Source organism: Oncorhynchus masou, chromosome 16 (genome assembly GCF_036934945.1).
Source record: "Oncorhynchus masou masou isolate Uvic2021 chromosome 16, UVic_Omas_1.1, whole genome shotgun sequence".
Classification (NCBI taxonomy): domain Eukaryota; kingdom Metazoa; phylum Chordata; class Actinopteri; order Salmoniformes; family Salmonidae; genus Oncorhynchus; species Oncorhynchus masou.
The window spans coordinates 33411397-33418641 of record NC_088227.1 but is presented as its reverse complement, the minus strand read 5'-3'; positions in this window follow the sequence as shown (position 1 = coordinate 33418641).

Below are 7245 nucleotides of genomic sequence, written 5' to 3'. Positions count from 1 at the left end.
TCTCAGCCTCTGCCTGTCACCAAGGGAGTACCCCAAGGCTCAATCCTAGCCCCCATGCTCTTCTCAATTTACATCAACATCATAGCTCAGGCTGTAGAAAGCTCTCTCATCCATTTATATGCAGATGATACAGTCTTATTCTCAGCTGGCCCTCCCCGGATTTTGTGGTAAATGCTCTGCAACAAAGCTTTCTTAGTGTACAACAAGCTTTCTCTACTCTTAACCTTGTTCTGAACACCTCCAAAAAAAGGTAAAACAAATGTGGTTTGGTAAGAAGTATGGCCTTCATTCCACAGGTGTTATTACTACCTCTGAAGGTTTGGAGCTTGAGGAAGTCACCTCATACTCTCAGCACAGGCTAAAGTTAATCCTAGACTTGGTTTCCTCTATCGTAATCACTCCTCTTTCACCCCACCTGCCAAACTAACCCTGATTCAGATAACCATCCTACCCATGCTAGATTACGGAGACATAATTTATAGATCGGCAGATAAGGGTGCTCTCGAGAGGCTAGATGTTTCCATTTGCCACCAATGCTCCTTATAGGACACATCACTGCACTCTATACTATTTTGTAAACTGGTCAACTCTGTATACAAGTCGCAAGACCCACTGGTCAACGCTTATTTATAAAAACCCTTTTCACCCTGACTACACCACTCGCGTCTTGTTAAATTATTGCACCCACACTGCTCGCGCGTGCCAACAAGCGTCTGCGTTGCCAAGGGCTAAAATAGAAGTCAGTTCTATTTGTGACGCAGATCGCGCTGCAAGTCCTGCCTCTACCATCTCCTCATTGGTTTATAGTAGCAGGTACCCATGTGCCATCTCCTCATTGGTTATACCCATGTGGGTGACTGAAAGACGAATGAGGTCGGTGGCGGTAATGCACCAATTTTATGAAAGTTGGCAATCGCAATATAAAGTCCAGAGAAGAAAAAGCCTGGAAGGAGGAGAGATGACTAGAAAAGATTTGGTTGACCATTTTATGTGTACATTAATTGTCAGAGTGGAGGACCTTGTGCATTTTAAGTAAAATAACAACTCAATGTTTATATCCCAGGACAAATGATCTAGCAACAGCAAGCTAGCTAAATAGGACAAATTAGCTAGCAATTGCAAGCTAACTAGCTAAATTGCCATAAATATTTAATGCTTTTTGACCTATCCCCAAATTAATGTAATTGGTTCAGAGTTTGTTTTGATATTTTAACCTGCGTGTTGTGATCGAGTTGGGTGTGGGGGGACAACATACATTTATGCACGATGGCGCAGGATGGTGCACTCGCGCAGCCAGTTTGGGTTCCGTGTTAGGCCTCACTCCCCCTATCTGAGATATCTACTGCAGCCCTCATTCTCCACATACAACACCCATTCTGCCAGTCACATTCTGTTAAAGGTCCCCAAAGCACAGACATCCCTGGGTCGCTCCTCTTTTCAGTTTGCTGCAGCTAGCGACTGGAACGAGCTCCAACAAACACTCAAACTGGACAGTTTTATTTCAATCTCTTCTTTCAAAGACTCAAACATGGACTGTCTTACTGACAGTTGTGGCTGCTTCGCATGAAGTATTGTTGTCTCTAACGTCTTGCCCTTTGTGCTGTTGACTTTGCCCAATAATGTTTGTACCATGTTTTTGTGCTGCTACCATGTGTTGCTACCATGTTGTTGTCATGTTGTGTTGCTACCATGCTGTGTTGTCATGTTTTGCTGTTATGTTGTTGTCTTAGGTCTCACTTTATGTAGTGTTGTGTCTCTCTTGTTGTAATGTGTGTTTTGTCCTTTATCTATATTGCATTTATTTATTTATTTTATCCCAGGCCTCTGTCCACGCAGGAGGCCTTTTGCCTTTTGGTAGGCCCGTCATTGTTAATAAGAATTTGTTCTTAACTGGACTTGTCTAGTTTAATAAAAGTTAAATCAAAATAAATAAATCAATTAAAAAGGCTGCATTTATTGTAGCTGGGGATCTTAACAAAGAAAATTTGAGAACAAGTCTACCTAAACAAGTCTCCAGCATATTGGTTGCGCTACGCGCATGTGCAACACCCTTGGCCACTGCTACTCTAACTTCCACGATGCATACAAAGCCCTCCCTTTGGCAAATCCGACCACGACGCCATCTTGCTCCTTCCGCCTGATAGGTAAAAACTGAAAGAGGATGTACTAGTGACGAGAACCATTCAACACTGGCCTGACAATTCGGAAGCCACTCTTCAAGATTTTTTTGATCACACGGACTGGAATATGTTCCGGTCAGGCTCAGAGAACAACATCAACCTATACTCTGACTCGGTGAGTGTGTTCATAAAGAAGTGCATTGGAGATGCTGTACCCACTGTGACTATTAAAACCTACCCTAACCAGAACCATGGATGCATGACGGCATTCAGGCAAAACTGAAAGCGTGATCCACCGCATTTAGCAGCATATTGATTGTGCTACCAGGGCTTGTTAAACCCTGGATCATTGTTATTCTAACTTCCAAAACACAGATAAGGCCCTCCCCAACCCTCCTTTCGGAAAAGCTGACCACGACTCCATTTTGTTGCTCCCTGCCTATAGACAGAGACTAAAACAGGAAGCTCCAGCGCTCAGGTCTGTTCAACGCTGGTCCGAACAATCTGATTCCATTCCTTGATTCCATTTCTTCAAGATTGCTTCGATGATGTGGATTGGGATATGTTCCGCATTGCGTCAAACAACAACATTGACGAATACGCTGATTCTGTGAGTTGGTTTATTAGGAAGTGCATCGGCGATGTTGTACCCACAGCAACTATTAAAACATTCCCAAACCAGAAACCGTGGATTCGCGTGAAACTGAAAGCGTGAATCACTGCTTTTAATTAGGGCAAGGTGACCGGAAACATGACCGAATACAAACAGTGTAGCTATTCCCTCCACAAGGCAATCAAACAAGCTAAGTGTCAGTATAGAGACAAAGTAGAGTCACAAATCAACGGCTCAGATACAAGAGGTATGTGGCAGGGTCTACAGTCAATCACTGATTACAAAAAGAAAACCAGCCCAGTCGCGGAACAGGATGTCTTGCTCCCAGACAGACTAAACAACTTTGCTCGCTTTGAGGACAATACAGTGCCACTGACACGGGCCGCTCCCAAAACCTGCGGACTCTCCTTAACTGCAGACGACGTGAGTAAAACATTTAAACGTGTTAACCCTCGCAGGGATGTAGGCCGAGGCGGCATCCCCAGCCGCATCCTCTGAGCATGCGCAGACCAGCTGGCTGGTGTGTTTACGAACATATTCAATCAATCCTTATCCCAGTCTGCTGTTCCCACATGCGTCATGAGGGCCACCATTGTTCCTCTTCCCAAGAAAGCTAAGGTAACTGAACTAAATGACTACCGCCCCATAGCACTCACTTCCGTCATCATGAAGTGCTTTGAGAGACTAGTTAAGGACCATATCACCTCCACCCTACCTGACACCCTAGACCCACTCCAATTTGCTTACCGCCCCAATAGGTCAACGCAATCGCAACCACACTGCACACTGCCCTAACCCATCTGGAGAAGAGGAATACCTATATGAGAATGCTGTTCACCGACTACAGCTCAGCATTTAACACCATAGTACAATCCAAACTCGTCAAACTCTTGGGTCTCGACCCCGCCCTGTGCAACTGGGTACTGGACTTCCTGATGGGCCTCCCCCAGGTGATGAGGGTAGATAACAACATCTCCACCCCGCTGATCCTCAACACTGGGGCCCACAAGGGTGCATTCTGAGCCCTCTCCTGTACTCCCTGTTCACGCACGACTGTGTGGCCATGCACGCCTCCAACTCAATCACGCTGATTGACTCCGGCCGCAAAACCAGAACCTATAGAAGAGGGTTTGGGTGGGCATTTCTCCGCGGTGGCGGCTCTGGTGAGGGATGTAGACCCCTCTCCACCTCTGGCTTGGGACCCTCGTAGCGGGCCCCGGTATGGGCACCCTCGTAGCGGACCCTGGACTGGGCACCCTCATTGCGGGCCCCAGACTGGGCACCCTCGTTGTACGCAGAGCCGGCGCAGGATACCCTGGGCCGAAACGGCGCACCGGAGACCAAACGTGCTGAGCTGGCACAATCTGCCCTGGCTGGATGCCCACTCTTGCATGGAACTTGTGGGGGGCTTGCATACAGCGCTCCGGGCTATTAGCGCGCACTGGAAACACTGTGCACTTTACCGCATAACACGGTGCCTGACCAGTACCACGCTGCTTCCGGTAAGCACGGGGCGTTGGCTCAGGTCTATCGCCTGACTCCGACAATCTCAACGTGTGCCCCCTCCCAAAACATTTTTTTTGGGGCTGCCTCTCGTGCCTGCTGCGCTGCCTTGCCTCATATCTCTGGCTCTCAGCTTTAGCTGTCTCCAGTTCTTCTTTCAGGCGGCGATATTCCCCAGCCTGTCTCCAAAACACTAAACAGAAATGAACTACTCACAAAAACCCTGTGGAGAAAAGCTACCTAAGTATGGTTCCCCATCAGAGATAACGATAGACAGCTGCCCCTGATTGAGAACCATACCCGGCCAAAACAAAGAAATACAAAACCATAGAAAAAATAACATAGAATGCCCACCCAAATCATACCCTGACCAAACCAAAATAGAGACATAATAAGCTCTAAGGTCAGGGTGTGACGCACAGTGGTTGCATTAAGGAGAAGTATATTTTTAATTCTATGTTTAACACTTGTATCTTTCATCAACGTTTATGATGAGTATTTCTGTAAATTGATGTGGCTCTCTGCAAAATCACCGGATGTTTTGGAGGCAAAACATTACTGAACATAACACGCCAATGTAAACTGAGATTTTTGGATATAAATATGAACTTTATCGAACAAAATGTATTGTATTGTGTATTGTATTGTACATGTATTGTGTAACATGAAGCCCTATGAGTGCCATCTGATGAGGATCATCAAAGGTTAGTGATTCATTTTATCTCTATTTCTGCTTTTTGTGACTTCTCTCTATGGCTGGAAAATGGCTGTATGTTTTTTAGTGACTAGGCGCTGACGTAACATAATTGCATGGTGTGCTTTCGCAGTAAAGCCTTTTTGAAATCTGACACTGTGGTTGGATTAACAAGAAGTCTATCTTTAAAATGGTGTGTAATACTTGTATGTTTGATGAATTTTAATTATAAGATTTCTGTTTTTTGAATTTGGCGCCCTGCACTTTCACTGGCTGTTGTCAAGTCAATCCCGTTAATTGGATTTGAGCTATAAGATGTTGTAAGGAAAGAAATTGCACAAATGTACTTTTACAAGGCACACCTGTTAATTGAAATGCATTCCAGGTGACCAGCTCATGAAGCCGGTTGACAAATGCCGAGAGTGTGCAAAGCTGTCATCAAGGCAAAGGGTGGCTACTTTAAAGAATCTCAAATATAAAATATATATTGATTTGTTTAACACTTTTTTGGTTAGTACATGATTCCATATGTGTTATTTCATAGTTTGATTTCTTCACTATTATTCTACAATGTAGAAAATAGTCAAAATAAAGAATAACCCTTGAATGAGTAGGTGTGTCCCAACTTTTGACTGTTACTGTACATCATTTCTATTGGACTGAGGCATTCGACCACAGTGTCAGTAGGCAGTTGGTTTCTAATGAAGACCATGATCTTAATTCTGGAGGAATTGTGGAGGTATCGTTGTCCATAAATACTACTTCAACTACAGGTGTGATTATTTTGAGAGGGTGGGACAACTGTTACATTGGTGAAAAATATACAATTCGTTGTCAGGATTAGTTTACTCTTCAAGGATACCATACAAGGTGCTTCTTCGACTACCTTCGTAGGTGGTCAGGAAGATCTAATTACAATCAGATCGCAATGCGTCTTTTGATTGTCTACACCTGTCGACAAATGTGGGAGCAATCAGAATTTGGGCAAAATCAGGACAGCAGACACTTGTTAGAATCAAGTTTAAACTGGGCTTTTGTGAAGCCCAGTGGAATGCAGCAGCCCCCTTGGTTATCCACAGCCAAATAGCCAAAGAGAGGAGCCCTAATCAGCCATGGGAATGAGGGGGAATTCATTAACACAGACAGATGATGATGAAGCAGGGAGAGGGGAGCATTACTCATACATACACAGCCAGGCAGTGATCATGGTGGTTATAAGGAAGAGAGACAGAGAGATAGAGAGAGAGAATGAGAGAGACAGAGAGACAGAGAGAGAAACAGAGGCATTCTAGGGCACTCTATGCCATCAAAAGGAACATAAAATTTGACATACCAATTAGGATCTGGCTAAAAATACTTGAATCAGTTATAGAACCCATTGCCCTTTATTCAATTCAATTCAAGGGGCTTTATTGGCATGGGAAACATATGTTAACATTGGCAAAGCAAGTGAAATAGATTATATACAAAAGTGAAATAAACAATAAAAAGGAACAATGAACACTACACTCACAGAAGTTTCAAACTAATAAAGACATTACAAATGTTACATTATGTATATATACAGTGTTGTAACAATGTGCAAATGGTTAAAGTACAAAGGGAGAAAAAAGGGTTGTATTTACAATGGTGTCTTCGGTGGTTGACCTTTTCTTGTGTCTCTAATATGGTCATACATTTGGCAGGAGGTTAGGAAGTGCAGCTCAGTTTCCACCTCATTTTGTGGGCAGTGTGCACATAGCCTGTCTTATCTTGAGAGCCAGGTCGCCTACGGCGGCCTTTCACAGTAGCAAGGCTATATTCACTGAGTCTGTACATAGTTAAAGCTTTCCTTATGTATGGGTCAGTCATTGTGGTCAGGTATTCTGCCACTGTGTCCTTTCTGTTTAGGGCCAAATAGCATTCTAGTTTGCTCTGTTTTTTTTTGTCAAGTATTTATCTTTTTGTTTTCTCATGATTTTGTTGGGTCTAATTGTGCTGCTGTCCTGGGGCTCTGTTCACAAACACAAACACACCCCACAGAGCCCCAGGACAACAATTAGACCCAACCAAATCATGAGAAAAGAAAAAGTTAAATACTTGACAAAAAAACACAGAGCCCAGCTTGCTTAGGGGACTCTTCTCCAGGTTCATCTTTCTGTAGATGATGGCTTTGTTATGGAAGGTTTGGGGATCACTTCCTTTTCAGTGGTTGTAGAATTTAATGTCTCTTTTCTGGATTATGATAAATAGCGGGTATCGGCCTAATTCTGCTCGGCATGCATTATTTGGTGTTCTACGTTGAACACAGAGGATATTTTTGCAGGATTCTGCAT